Source organism: Sapajus apella, unplaced genomic scaffold, assembly GCF_009761245.1.
Source record: "Sapajus apella isolate SASKATOON/1434 unplaced genomic scaffold, GSC_monkey_1.0 scaffold12, whole genome shotgun sequence".
In the NCBI taxonomy this organism is placed as follows: Eukaryota; Metazoa; Chordata; class Mammalia; order Primates; family Cebidae; genus Sapajus; species Sapajus apella.
The window spans coordinates 15,115,319-15,131,427 of record NW_022436952.1 but is presented as its reverse complement, the minus strand read 5'-3'; the positions used below and the strand labels follow the sequence as shown (position 1 = coordinate 15,131,427).

The 16,109-nt window shown below is 47.1% G+C and overlaps 1 protein-coding gene across 10 annotated transcripts in view; it reads right to left on the bottom strand.

Annotated features, from left to right (window-relative positions):
• MSI2 (musashi RNA binding protein 2) overlaps positions 1–16,109 on the bottom strand; it is a 435,580-nt gene that overhangs the window by 251,188 nt on the left and 168,283 nt on the right. The window lies entirely within an intron of this gene.

Genomic DNA, 16,109 nt, shown 5'->3' with positions numbered 1-16,109 from the left:
TCCCTGTGGGATGCTGATGAAGGCTTGGGTTGACCCAACTCTCTCCCTGCAAATATCCAATCTCTAACATCAGCCATGGAGGGGCTTTCTGCAGAGTCCTCCTTGTCCTCTAATTCAGGTGAGGCCATGGTTTGACTAGGACATGCCACAACCAGGTTGACTGCAAATCCTCATCCAGACCTACAAATACCTCTCAGCCTCCAACTTGTAGAATCCCATGAATCACACAGGCTTGATCTGGGCAATCAAAAACTGCCAGAAGCAGAGGCTTCCCCGGCATCAACCAGAGGGATGGAGAACTGTGCCTTAAATCATGCCTCGGGAAATGGACACCTAATGAAAGTGTCCTTTACTGCAACAAGTCCCGAGCAATTCAACTCAACAGACAGACAGACAAAATTCCTAGGCCAGGCACGGTGGCTCACGCCTGTAATCCTAGCAGTTTGGGAGGCCAAGGGGGATAGATCACCGGAGGTCAGGAGTTTGAGACTAACCTGGCCAATATGATGAAACCCCATTTCTACTAAAAATGGAAAAAAAAAATAGCCGGGCATGGTGGCAGGTGCCTGTAATCCCAGCTACTTGGGAGGCTGAGGCAGAAGACTCGCTCAAACCCAGGAGACGGAGGTTGCAGTCAGCCGAAACCAAGACATTGCACTCCAGCCTAGGCAACAAGAGTGAAGCTCCATCTCACAAAAACAAAAACAAAAATTCCTATGGGAGAGCAGCAACCCTCAGGCCCCAGGATCCAGTCCGACTGGGATTGCCATGTTATCTGCTCTGGTCCTCCAACTAAACCCCTCATCTTGACCCACTTTCATTTTTCCCCTCCTGAAATACTACATTTAAAAACAAATCTTGAGAGGGAGTGTTTTATTTTCTTAACTGAACTGTGGCTTTCAAAACAGGCCTGACCTTCCTGCTCACCACCCCTCCTTGTCACAGAGCAACAGAAATTAAATTGATTTTCCCTATCAGTGCTCTGCATCTCAGCGATCACGCCCGGCCTCTAGAAAGTCCGCTTTCTGCTCCATCTCCCCAACAGAAGCCCTGTTGCTAAATCCAACCCAACTGGCTCAGAAAGGAGGGGATGGAGGAAGAAGGGGTAACCGAAGGGCACAGGTAACAATTTATGGCCCCCTTGTCACTGTGGTCTTATCTCTGCGGCCAGCCCCTTCTGAGAAATGGTACCCGTTACTGAACTCCCCCCCGCTGGGGGGAGGCTATTTCCCGGGGCCTGACTGTTTGAGACAGGTGGCTCAGCCAGGGAGAGGAAAGCTTGCTGTGGGGACCCCATCCTGCCTTCACCAGACCCTATTCTTCTGGGCATGTGCCCAGCCAGGCACCCCTGCTCGGGCTAAACCACCTGGCCCACCCCACCCACCTCTACTGGTACATTGTCTCCCAGGAGCAGAAGCCAAGACAGCAGGGAGGTAGAGGCTGCAGCAAAGACAGGAAGGCCAAACATGCTCAGAGGGGGCCCTCCATAGCCACCCAACCCAAATAAGGCCCCCTTCTCTCTCACAGGACACACTGCTTTCTTTTCACAGCACCTATGGCTCTTTGTAATCATGTGGGTGCACGTGCATGTCTTTCCGTGTGCATGTCTAATGCTGGTCTGTCGCACCAGATTAGGCCCCATGAGGGTGAAACCACTGTTGCCTTCTTCTCCATGGAATAAGCACTTAATATTTATTGAATAAGTAAAAAAAGATGCACTCTACTACAGGCTGCTAGAAACTGGATACTAGCTTATTTTGGGTAAGGCCTCTTTGGGAATTGCTTGGTCCACACAGAACGAAGGGAATAGAATACACGGACCTATAGGTTTTCTTTTTGCCTTTTCTCATCCTTCTTATTTTTGTCTTGGTAACAAGCCACCAGAAATGCATCCCTGTCCCACAAGGAAAAGGGAGCCAAGGACAAAAGTTTGAAGAAAAGTTCATCGCAGTGCACACTGGAATTCTACCTGGCGACCCTCGGAAAACGTTCTTTCCCTCCTCTCCCGGGCCCCTCCGGGCATGTCCCCCATAATTCAATCTCCAATCCATCCCTTGCCAACCATCATCCCCAGGAATGACAGTCCCACTGTCAAGTCCCTCCTTCAGTGGGAATCTGAGCTCTAACCTGACCTGACCCAAGTTTCATTACTGGCATCCAAGAGGTTAGGCTCGTTGAGTCGTCTTTCCGATGACCTGGGAGCAAAAGCCAAGAGACCTCAATTTCATTATTTCTACTTCATTTTGTTCCAAAGGGATTGGACGTATCTTACAAAAATAGCCACAACATGATAAAAATAGACAAGTGAGTTAGGATGGGTAATAAATCCAAAAGTAAGGTTAACTGCACAAAAATATGCATCGCGATTGATAAAGGCAATCCCAAGAAATGAGACACCAAAGTCTTCTTTCCGAAATTCCCTCCTCGTCGGGAAGATGGAAAATATGTCTGTTGATATTCAACAGACACCTGACCTGCCATCCAAGCCTCGGCTCAACCCTGGGGATTCACCAACAATGCGCACACCAGGCTCCAGGCTGTAAGTGTCTCTGATGTCCTTGAATCCAATGTCAAATACTGCTCAGCTGGGGAGAGGTGAGTTGCTGGAGTCAACCCAGGAGAAGGGACAGGAAGGGTGGGGGAAATATTTTCTCTAAAACCCAAGTACTGTCAGTACGCATCTCTGCTTGCAAAATAACCCTGTCTGACCTTGGGCAGAACTAGATGCTCTCCTAGGTCTCTCCAATTCTAAAACTTTTATGATATTATGATTCACCACTGTCATATTCAGGGGAGATGCTGGATCTTTACTGGAATGCCCACGGCAAGCAGCATCTTTCACTTCCACTCAACTCTCCCATTCTGCCCGCTCTCACCCCCCTGCCTCCTTGGTCAGGATGGGCTGCCCAGACCCAGGGGCTCCTCTGCCCCAGTCTCTTGAATCTCTCAACTTCCATTTCGCATGCCTTCTAATACTCATCTGAGCAGACCAAGGCCCACGCTGGATCTCTCTCCCTACATCCACGCAGCCAAGCATCGGTTTTCTTTAGTCCATACATTTTGGAGAACCCAATAGCCAGAGCACAAGTACAGCAGGTTTTCCCACACATCTGTGAACACACATTCCTCCTTCCATAATCTGTTCCCAGTCCCAGTCTATTCTCAATAGAAAATATTTACTGAGTGTATGTTCTGTGCCACAGGCTCTACTAAGCCCCTTTTGTGAATTTTCCCATTTAACCCTCACTGCTCCCATGTAGTTACTTCACTATTCTTCCCATCTTACAGATCAGCATATTGAGAGACTCAGTGAGGTCAAGCCACTTGCCCAAGGCCATGCCTGGATTCAATCCCAGGTTTATCTCATTCCAAAGCTCTGAACCACTGTGCCACATAGAGATGCCCACTTCCACAATCCATTAGGAACCTTCCTGATTTTAATTGTTTCATCACTCAGTTATAGATTTTTCAGGCATGCATTCATTCCAAGAGCTAATCCTCACCTCTAGCATGTAAGTTGTGGGTGTCATGGTCCAGCTGACCTGGGCTCTGACCCTTACTCAAGGCCCCACAACCTCTCAGAGCTTCAGTTTCCCATGTGTACAGCAGAGCTAATCCCCCAAGTCCCCTGAAGTCATATGAGTGTGGGAGTTCCTAGATGGATAAATTTTTCCAGGAGGGATGGACTTATGCCCTACCCCTCTGACAATTCCACACAAAACATGAATCCATCACCAGTCCCATTGGAAGAGCGATGAATCCATCCCCAAGGACCCAGGGGCATTCCAAAGGAGACTTCCATGAGACAGCATAGCCCTGAGGCCTTCCCTGGCTGGAAAGATCTCTTTAATGTGCAGAAACGATTTTCTAATTAAGTGGTGAGCATGCTGTATTGACTTTAAGTGCACGAGAAGCTCAGGGGAGGAAGGCAGTGGATTAGAGGTGTACGACAGAAGAACTGAGCTGGGCATCAAAGCCAGATCACCTTTGGTGCTCCCAGCTCCCCACTATCCAGTCTCTACAGAACAATCTGAGTAACCTTTAAAAACACTGATCTTGTCACTTGTTTGCTTAAAACCTTCCAAAGGCTTTCCAGAGCACTTGGAACAAAATTCAAACTTCTTCCACTTGGTTCACAGGGCTCTGCGTGGCCCATCTGCCTCTCCCCCACACACCAGGTGCCATCATGCCTGTCTTCCTTCTGGGCCTTGGACGACCAAATTCTGTCCCATCACAAGGCCTTTGCACTGCCTGCCGCCTCTGCGGGAATGACTGTCTCCCACACCTGCACACAGCTGGCCTCTTCTTTCATCCAGGGCTTAGCTTCAAAATCAGCTTCTGAGAGAGCCTTGCCTTACCACCCCCATCAAAAGTAGCCCCAAGTTACAACCCAAGGGAAGATAAATAAAAATAATAAAAAAGTAAAGAGCCCCAAGCACTCTCTCTTACATCAGCTGAAATTTTCTTCATAGCAAAGAGAACTCTCTGATGTGCTTGTTATTTGCTTGCCATCTGAGTGTCTTCCCCGCAACCCTCCACCGAAATGCAGGTTCCATGAAAGTGAGAGCCTTGTCCATCTTACCTCCTCCGGCGCCCAACACAGCACCTGACATGTTGAAGACACTCAGTCAAAATGTGTTGGCCTTATGTTCACTGCAGCACTGTTCACAATAGCCAAGCCATGGCAACGACTTAAGTGCCCATCAATGGGTAAATGGAGAAAGAAAACGAGGCAGATAGTTGAGAGAGAGAGAGAGAATGAGAATGGAATGCTACTCACCCTTAAAAAATTAATGTTTGAAACAACATGGATGACCTAGAGGACAATAGGTTAAGTGAAATAAGCCAGGCAAAGAAAAACAAATATTACATGATCTCACTTATATGTGGAATCTAAAAAGTCTAACTCACAGAAGCAGAGAGTATTAATAGAATGGGGTTACCAGAGGATGGGGATGCCGGGGGAAGGAGGGAGATGATGGTCAAAGGGTTTGCTGGTCAGAGGGAGATGGTGGACAAAATCTCAGATATGAGGAGTAAGTTCCAGTGATCTACAGAACAGCATGGTGTCTATAGTTAATAATAAGGTAATGTGTATTTCAAAATTGTTAAAATGGGCTAGGTGCGGTGGCTCATGCCAGAAATCCTAGCACTTTGGGAGGCCGAGGCAGGCGGATTTCTTGAGCTCAGGAGTTCAAGACCAGCGTGGGCAACTTGGTGAAACCCCATCTCTACTAAAATACAAAAAAATTAGCTGGGCGTGGTGGCAGGCGCCTGTAGTCCCAGCTACTCAGGAGGTGGGGCAGGGGAATTGCGTGAACCCAGGAGGCAGAGGCTGCAGTGAGCCGAGATCATGCCACTGCACTCCAGCATGGACGACAGAGCAAGACTCCATCTTCAAAAGGTAAAGAAAGAAATCATTAAAATGTTCTTACCACAAAGAAATAAGTATGTGAAGTGACGGATGTATTAATTCGCCTGCTTTAATCACTCCACGATGTATACACGTATCAAAGCAAACATGACATTGTACCCCATAAATATAAGCCATTACTATTCATCAATTTAAAATAACATTTAAAAAAATTAAACATCACATTGTACTCCCCCACCAAAAATTAATTTTAAATTTAAAATATTCATATCATACAAAAAAAAAAATTGGTTAGGAGCGGAGAAGGAGGGGACCTCAGGAACACGCCACAGTAAAGCAGAGGACCAGTGGTGCACACGCGCAGCGTCGGAGGAAGGGGCGAGTCTCTGGGGCTGATCGACTGAAGACAGTGGCAATCACCCGTTATGACAGCGAGAGTCCACATTCAGGACGTCTGGGAGGCCAGGCAGGGGTGGCAGCTGTGGACAGTGAGAACATCCCTGCACTCAGAATTCCTGGCTTCAAAACATAGCTTCCCCATTGTCTTGGTTTCCTAAGGCTGCTGTAACAAAGCTCTGCAACCAGGTGGCTTAAAACACCAGGAATTTAAGTCTCACAGTTCCAGAGGCTGGAAGTCTGAAGTCAAGATGTCACAGGGCCAGTTCCTTCCGAAGGCTCTGGGGAGAGCCTGTATCATGCCTTGCTCCTGCCTTCTGGGGACTCTCAGCAATCCTTGGTGTTCCACGGCTTGTGGATGCATCACCCTAATCCCTGTCACCATGTTCACAGGGTCTTCTCCCCATGTGTGTCCTGGGTTTGACTTTAGATCTTCTTATAAGGATACTAGTCATTGCATTAGCACCCTTCCCCCAACAGCACGACCTCATGTTATCTAAGTAAATCTGCAAAGACCCTATTTACAAATAAGGTCACATCCTGAGGTTCCAGGTGAACATGAATTCGGGGGAGAACGCCACTCAACACAGTACACCCAACAATTCAGCGTGCCACCTTAGAGACGCCACCTGCGGTGTCTGAGCCTCCCTTTCCGAGGTGTTCTCAAATCCTTTCCCTAAAGGGAGGTGGCAGCACCGATCATGGTGCCTGTCACTCTGGAAGGGCCATGGATGTGAACTGATTTGAGAGGACTGGAGATTCACTGTGGCAGGAAGTAGGGAGCCATTGTAAGTTGGGAGCAGAGGATCGTCCACTGAAAACAGGATTTCAGGAAGATGCATCTGGTAGCAAAGGGCAACACAGATCAGGGCAGGAGGGAATGTGACAGGGACTCGTATCAGGAAGCAGAAGGGGTTCAGTCTTGCTTGCGATGGGGACAGCAGGCAGAAGAGAGGAGAAGTGAACACAGGAATTGCTTAGCAGATAAGCATCAGTCTCAACTAATGAGTCAGGAAGAGCTGTCAGAAACACCATTCTTCTCCCAGACAGGGACTCAGGGCAGGAGACCAGACTGAAGTCAGTGAGGTCAGTGTGAGGAGGGTGAAGGTGAGATGCGCCTGGAACGTTCAAATGGAAATACCCAGCAGAAAGGGAGTGGGGTGCCAGGCAGGGAGAGGCCTGGGCTGCTGGGAGAAACCAGGAGGAGAGGCAGAGTGGCCGAGGCCATGAGCATAAACATCTTTAGGGAAGACACCAAAGGGCCGGTGAGCATTTCATCCCAAGGACAGACTGCCTGATTCCAGAGAGGGCAGCCCTTCAAACCCCCAAATATGCCTGTGTCCACCTAAAAACCCCATCCCAATGCTAGGAACCACTAGATAAATGCACACTGCAGAAACCTGAGAATGGCTCCGAGCCCTGGAATAGAGCCTCCTCTGTGAGGAGGCGGTGGGGCAAGGCATGGAAAGAAGGATGCCAGCTCCAGTCTCTCCCGGGCCACTGACCTTGAGCAAGTCTCCTGGTTTCTACGGGCCTCACACATCCTCCACGTCACACACCAGGAAACTCAGATCCCTTCCAAAGCTGAAATTCCGTGATTCTCATCGACTAGAGCCACACTAAGTGCCTGGTAATTCAATAATTCAATTAAGAAAGCTCGATTTTTTTCAAGCTTAATATTTAATGGAAGGGTTATGAAGTGCGACACAACTCGGTGTGATTAATAGTTACAATTAAAGGCTGAATGTGTTGAGGAGAGAGAGACACAGATTAGTGGGAACACATTTGTGCTGCAAAGGGACCCAGCAAGTTGTACCTACAGACGGGGGGATGCCTTATTTTCATATTCCACACCACCGCCAAGCGCCCGGCTGAATCTGCACTGCAAGGGGGTGTTCTGTCTGCAGAACTATCTGGCTGACTAGCCCCAGTGCAGGTGGACACGACTGGGGGCAGAGAGTGAAATGGGGTCCCTCCCAACCTCCCCAACAAATCAGAGCTTGTTTGCTGCAAAGCTGGAACAAGGTCCACCCTGATTCAAGTCTTCCAGAAGGCAAACAGGTAAGAGGAGGAATGCAATCTGCCAGACAGGAAGACGCAATGGCTGAGCTTGGACAAACAGCTCCAGGGGTGGCAGGAAGTTGTTTGGACATCTGTCTTCTCATGTCAGAGAGATCCTCATTCCAAGACCACAGGTGCCTCTGGCCTCCAGTAACCCACATGCAGGTTATATAAAAGACATGCCACACTGACCACACGACAGAACAACTAGGCTTGGGACCCCCCAAACCTGCCACCTGTCCCCATGGCCGCCTCTACCTGTAAATTCAAAGGAAAGCATGGACACTCGCAATGCAAGCACACAAAGAGCTCATTTCACCTGTGACCCATTTAGCATCTAAGGGGTCTCCACGGCTGTGCTGCCAGTTCAGCCCCAAGGAGCTGGTCCCACCCACATCCTACATGGTGGCCACTCTGAACCCAGGGCTCTGATTTCTGTGCTCAGGAGGAGCCTGGCTCTGAGCACCAGGGGAGAAGAGAGCGCCGATGCCTGGAGTGTAGCCTGTCTGGGCTCCCACCTGTGAGTCTGTGCCAGTTATGGAAACACTGGGCCTGGAGGGATCGATTCCTCAGGACAGAAGGGTCACAATGAATGGGCAGGAGACACCATCCGACGCTGAAAGGGTTTCAGCAACTGGGGGCATTTCACTCAACTGTGGAATAAAAAGCATGGTCCTCAGCTAAAGACTTTACAGCCAGAGAGAGAGCAAATGGAGTTTGTCTGTTTATAACTCTTGGAGGAGTCTTCTCCGTGCTCCTAGAGTCACAACCAGTGCCAAATTCAGAAAGCAGAGGTGGGCAGGGCAGCCAATGCAGATTCTATAAACAAGGAAAACCTCTTCATCTTCATGGCCAGAGGACCCTCTATGCTCTGATTCCTCCACCCAACTACCACCACAGGCTTGCCGCCTCCCACCACCTCTGCCAACCTGGCCCACCGCTTGGATAAGGGGGCAAGCTAAGTCTACACACTCAGGGCCGCCAGCACATGGGCCAGGGAAAAGTGGGTGCTCAGAGATCTTTAGCCTTGAGAAGACAGACAGATGGAATCTACGGAGTGCAGCCCCGGAGTCTCTTACGTGGGAAAGTGAGAGGTGAAGAACAAGAACAAGAAAAACAAATACGATGAAAATAAGGCCATTACCTTAGAGGCATGCGTATTAACGAGGACTTCTGAGTGATTCAAGGAACAAATGGACAGCTGTCCTTCAGGACCAGCACTTCCTGAGCCCCAAGGTGCCACACCAGGAGTGGGGCGGGGGGTACAAGAAGAACTTGCCATTCCTGCCCTCAAGGAACTTGCCCCAGGGGCAGTATGGACACTCATTTCCAACATCAGACAACCACGTGAGAAGAGAAAGAAGGAGGGCTTAGATTTGGCTGGAAAAAAAAAAAAAGTTTAAAAGCAATACTAATTAATTACAATCACTGATGTGAACTGTTTGCCATTCATGCCCAATTACTGTGCAGCAAAAGGATGGTGTTTACCATCAAAAGCGCATCACTTCACTTTGAGGTGAGTCTCTTTGGTGGCTACAGAACTTCTGATGAATGTGCACTGTGCGCTAGTATTCATGGTCATATGCTAACAATCTCAAGACATTGGAGGAAGTCCCATCCTTGTAAATACGAAGGCACATATGATTTAAATAAACATGGGATTGAACATTCACTGTGTGTGAGGTCCTCTGCTAGGGACTTCCATGCATCTGTCTCCCTTAAGACACCCAATCCTATAAAATACTTTCTAAGATATCACCATTTTATAGACGGATTTGCCCAAGGTCACACAGTCGGGAAACGACGAAGCCAGGAACGGCAGCCAGGCCTGCCTGCCTGCCCCCAGTGTCCACGTTCATCACCAGTGTGACAACCGCAGAGCGAATGCACACAAAGTGTGGAAGGACACGCACCAAAATGCTGCCTCTCCAGGATGAGACCAGGCCTTCTTCCTTCTGCTTAGCTATTTTAAATGTTTTTTTTTTAATTCTCTAATCAATGTGAAAGACTGAGGGTCCGGTTTTTCGATGTGGTTCGTTTGTTACAGACTAGAGCTCCACTAGCTATGACTCCCCGCAACCAGGAAGCCTAATCAAGGGTGGGGAGGTGGGAGTCCAGCCACACAGCGCGGGAGAAACTCTTCCTGGTCATCCAGACCAACCGTCACTATGCTGCAAACGTCCTTGCTCTCTGGTCCCTAACAGATGGTCCTCGCTTCATCACAGCCTCCCTGGATGCTGGATGAGTAGAAAGCTCCAAAAACATCCAGGCAGGAAGGACAGTGGCAGCAGGAGTCACTGGATGATCGTCACAAACGTCGCCCTACCAAAACGGTTTGCCCAGTGTCTAACAGCACACCATCGGCCTCTCCTCTTCTCACTGGGAGAGTAAAACTACTGAAGATGATCTTTTAGACACACATAAAAACCCAAAGTTTCCCAAACGGGGGCCAGCCTTTTCTCCCTAAGGCACTTTAGAGCAATGCTGCATATTTGGTGGCTGTGTGAGATCAGCGTGAAAGGCAGGGTTAGGTCGGCATACCCCAGATGCCATCTAGAAGGCCCTACCCACGTGAAGTTAGATCCATAGGGGTCTGCCCTGGTTAAACCGAGGACATGCAGACCCAGGAAGGACCACTCGATCTACATGTTATGAAGAGCCAGATATGCGGGGAAAGGTCTTGATGACCCTAAGGATAAGGACTATGTCAAATGCACTACATTTAAGCATGGCGATCTCTTCTTCCAGACACTCCGGAGCCGCAATGCCTAGCCCTGTACCTGGCCCACGGAACGCATCACAAATGTATACTGATCATAAATGTTTGCTGGAGGGTAAATACTATTAGGAGAGCAGAGGGCATTCAATCACAGAGGAAAAAGAACTGGCCGTGTTTACCTTGAAAAACAGATAGCACAGCGAGGGTGGGAGGTAAGGGAGACCTCATATTTGCAGTCACACAATTCAGCTTCATGGTAAAGTAGACAAAACAGGATATTTGAAATTAGAAGACCTTGGTTTGAGAGCCAGCTTTCTGCTACTCAGCTAACTTTGTGTGCCTCTGGAAGGATTACCCTCATTCTAAATATGAAAACAGGTATTGTTTCACAATTGTAGCTGCACATTAGGACTTTTTAAAAAGATGCCCAGCCAGAAACAGTGGCACACACCTGTAATCCTGGGTTCTTAGGAGGCTGAGGTGGGAGGATCACTTGAGCCCTGAGACGGGAGCTTGGGTAAGCCATGATCGCGCCACTGCACATGAGCCTGGGTAACAGAGTGAGACCCTGTCTCAAACAAAGATGTTCAGATTTTACCACAGTCCTACCATCTAACCTCAAAAGATGGGTCCATGAATTGGTATTTTTAAAAAGCTCTTAAATTACAATTACAATTACAGCCAAAATTGAGAACCACTAACATGTGTATCAAAGCACTGGTATATTTTTATATGTCTATATAGCTAATCTATATAATACATAGTAATATTTATGTAAATATATATTAAAGAATTATTCAAAATATGTGGGAAAGAAAAATAGTTGTCTTACTGCAGGGCTCACAAAGCCAAAATAAGGAACTATGTGCTCCTTAAGCAGGGAAGCAGATTTTTACACCTGAAATGTTCTTCCTTAAACCATTAAAAGCCGATCAAAAATGAAAGACTAAAAGAGATTCCTAACAAATCAAATTTGTCAGGAATATTGCAGATGAGATTCCCATATGGACTGGATGGAGAGGTTGGATTAAATAACTTTGTAATTCAATGTACTAATAATTAATGACCGGGTAACATTTATTAACCTGCATATGTAAAGTGTGTCTGGCACTTTACATATGTGGCCTCACTTCAGCCTTAGAACCACATGATGAGGAAGGTGCTTTTATACTTCTCACCCATCAGTGGGAGAGAAGGGTCCCACTCACACCCTCAACTGCAGCCAGGCTGGTTTCCCCACATCTTGTGAGGTCCCATACACATTCTTGCCTTTACTTTTTTTTTTTTTTTTTGGAAACAGTCTTACTCTGTTACGCAGGCTGGAGTGAAGAAGCACAATCTCGGCTCACTGCAACCTCTGCCTCCCAGGTTCAAGCAATTCTTGTGCCTCAGCCTCCCAAGTAGCTGGGATTACAGGCATGCATCACCACGACCAGCTAATTTTTGTATTTTTAGTGGAGATGGGGGTTTCATCACGCTAACCAGGCTGGTCTCGAACTCCAGACCTCAGGTGATCCACCCAACTCTACCTTCCAAAGTACTGGGATTACAGGCGTGAGCCACCAAGCCCAGTCTCTGCCTTTACTTATGCCAGTCCCAACCAGGAGAAACACAGAGCTTCTCTCAATCAGAAACCTTCTAAGCAATTCAACAGTATCTTCTGTGGGGGTACCCCCAGCTTCAGCCTGGTGAAGAAGTGATTTTAGAATTCAGAAGCCCTGGGTCCAGTGGACATCCGCATCTCCCACTTTTCAGAGAGATGGAAAGAGTTTGCTTCCACTGAATCTCTTCCTCAAACACTTCTTTGTCAGGCCACGCTTCACTAAAACCTTTGCTCTAAGGCTGAACAGTGCAGACTTCTATTGAAATAAGGGTTCTGTGAACTCTAAGCCTTTCTCTGGAGAAGGTTTTTTTCAAATGCAGATGTAAAAGGAAACAGCAGGAGAGGAAAAAGGCCTGTGCCCAGGTCTATGCTCCGCCGCCTTCTCCCGGCACTTCCAAGGCCGTATGGACACCCATGGACACCCATTCATCACCTCCATGAGGATGGGGGCACTGTCACAGCACAGTCACCTCAGCACCTGGTACATCAAAAGCACTTGACAACCACTTACTACTGGAAGAAAAAAATAAATTAAAATGCATAAAAGATCAAAAATATGTCTACAATTAGGGGAAAAGCTGGCTCTCAGAGACCTCCCAATGCTAAAACTTTATAATTGGAGAAAAGTCCCCAAATGTATACTGGGTGACTACTGAGTGCAGGGCACTGCCCCACATGCCGTGAGGATGCACATAAGAGCAGCAGGAGGGAAGAGATAAACAGGTAACAAGCTGAATGTTATCTTAAAAGAGCAATACAAAATTTAAATAACAATGTTAATGCTTTCACGAGGCAAGATGTAATTGCCAAATGTATTAGATGAAGGAAAAAAGTCACTATTTGTCTTCAGCTATATCCTTTCTAGAACAAAACTGGTATGCAGCCAGGAACAATGATCAAAACCCCATTAAAAATCACGGCTCAACACATCCACTTGAAAACATTTTATGTGCCACCATTTTTGTTTCAAGATGACAACCTGAAACAGAAACACAACCCCAGTCTCACCTGAAACTCTCCTGCACCTATCTCACTCAGTCAAAACAATTCAAGACTTCACAGATTATCAGAGAACAGAGAGGCAACGTCACATGCATTTAAAAGTCAAGGTAAAACAGATTCCTCTTTCTTCAATTTTTTTTAAAAAAATGTTTCATATGACAAATTTCAGAGGAATGTAAATTTTAGAAAGACTTGGGCACAAAAATCCAAAGACCAAAATCTCAAGCTCACTCTTCCACTGCCTTAACTGGTAGAAATGTAAATTAGCACAACCTCCCTGTGGGGCAGTTTGGCAATAAATAGCAAATTGTAAAACGTATTATTATCTCCTTATTGTAAATTCCTAGAAGTGGAATTGCTGGGTCAAAAGTATTGCAGGAGCAGGAGGGAAATGCATGCACAAGGGCGGTCCTGACAGAACTGGCTACAATACCAAACAATGATCATAATGATACTGCAAACAACCTAAACGATCCTAACTAAGGGTTTGCGTAAGTCAATCATAGTGCATCGATATCGCAGAAACAATGAAGGCAACAAATATGACCACGTAGGGTACAATCACATGGAAAAATGCCTCTGACACTGTTGAATGGAAAAAGCCGTCTGGCAAACACCACGTATGATCCCATTTACACAGAAGTGTACACAACCATATGTTTATATGCACACAGGCCTCTGGAAGGCTGCACCAAAACATGACTGAGGGTTATCTCACGGTGATGAGGTGAGAGGATTTGTTAGTTCTCTATTTACTTCTGTATTTAATTTTTTCTAGTATGCCTTTTCGTTTTTGAACAAAATCATCATGCTGTTAAAAATAAACTTCCTTCATTTACAGATCACCCAATTCTGTGCAAAATGTGGGACTTTCTTCACCACTGATCCTCACTGTCGTTGTGGAATATTCCAGAATACTTCCATGCCACTCGCCTACAGCCCTGGCCCTCCCCTCTTCAGGATGCTGGGCAGGATTAAATATGAGAGCAGTGCACTCCACCACCCTGGGAAGAAAGGCTTGTATAGCCTATGATTTCCAGGCCATTCCAAGTGCTTCCTGAGTCCTGCCCCACCTCCTGCAGGGCCGGATGACTAGCCCTGCCCGAGGAAGGAAATGGGGCCGCGCTGAGGATCAGAAGTTGGACCTCATAAAATTGCAAAGCAGATCAGGTGTCCAGCTCCCAAGCACAGCCTCCAACAAATCCCAGGAGGGTCTGCTGGGCTGAGCTCCTTCCTATTCTGCAAGCAAAGGGATGCCACTGCCTGCCCTGAAGTCATCAGGCGCAGAGGCCACAGGCAGCCCCCACTCCCTCCCTGGGAAGCACTTCCATCCACCTGGCAGGTGCATGCAGCCTCTGGAAAACAATATGGAAGCCACCACCAAAGCATCAGGAGAGGTCCAGAGCCAGCGGCTGTGACACCAGACAAAGTCACATGTTAACGGCTCCCAACCCTCACACCACACTGACTCCAGGAGTTCAGGCAGCAGCTCTGTCTTCCAACTTCTGGAGCTATGAGAAAACTTTCAAACGATCTCCAGAAGAAGAAGAAATAAAATGAATGAGGGAACCTGTGAGTCAGAATTCCCTCTCTGAGCCAGGCACAGGCTCTTCTGTGCCTCTGTAAGCCCCAAGGCAGACAGAACTCTCATCTCCCATTTAGGAAACAAATACTCAGAGAAGCTAAGAGGCTGGCTCAAGGGAACAGAGTTATTGGTAGAAGAACTTCAAATGTATGTCTGATTTTTTGCTCCCCATCCCACAAGGCTACCTTGGAGTTTTAGAGAGACTGCATTTTTCTCCTCCTGATTCATTTAGTCCTTCATTCTTGAGTTTGAAGGGCTTAACAGAAGACAGCTCCTACACAGGGCTCTCTCTTTCCAGGTAATAACGAGCTCTGCGAACACCCGGAGAGTTCAGGGTTCATGCTGCCCCAAAGGATCTCCGAGAAGAACCAGCCCTCCACACAACCAGCTGGAACATCACAGTGATTGGCCCTGCAGGAGATGTATATAATAAAAATTGAATGCTGCAGCATGAACTTCACACATACTTGTCCTCTTGGTTTATTCATCAGAAATAATTATCTGTGCTTGCTTTCACAAGAGCACATATTTTATAGGGTACATTAAAATTTAATGGATTTTTAATAATATTGTAACTACCGCAAGAGAAAAACTGGAAAAAGCTGCGCCACATGTCTTTGTGGCATTTTGGGGGTTTGGCTCCAGCTTTGCAAAGAAAGAACTCATTTGGTGAGGAGGGGCGGGCAGGAGAGAGTGAAGAGCCCTGATGCAAAACGCTGGGCGGGTATGAAAAATTTTATATTTGACTATTGGCAGGACAGATCTGTGCTGAGGAGGGAAGTCAAGAAGGAAAGATGCCAAATCAACAGGCATACTTTACCAAGTGGTAAATTATGCTGGACTTGACATGACTTTAGCCAACTTAGGATCTAGTTCAGAACAGAAGGAGTGCAGCAATAGTGATCCAAGCAACAGACACTTCACTTATGGAAAGGCATGAGCAGGTGCTGGCCAACAGAACAGAATGCAACTCCAGGGCTGAAAGAGATCTGAAATCTCATCCAATGTCTACAAATCCGAAATTTATAGAAAAGATAGTCAAGGCCCAGAGAAGTAAGTCGAGGCCCAAGGTCACAAAGGATATTAGGAGGGCTTCTTCTATTACTGTGTGTGGCCCAGGTTAAAAGCATATGCTTAAATCTAACTCAAACAGCAAAGATAATGTTCTCAAGTCTTTAATAAACTGCTGGGTTGTAAACTGTATATTTTTAGCCATTTCTGGGAACTATTAATTTTCATAAGCCATCTCATGGTTTTTATTTTGATATGCATCCCAAAAGATCACTCTCTTTTAGCTTTTGGGGAAAAGTTTTTTTCTCTCCCTATGGGACTCGAACCCACAGACCTGAAGGACTCATTACAGAATACA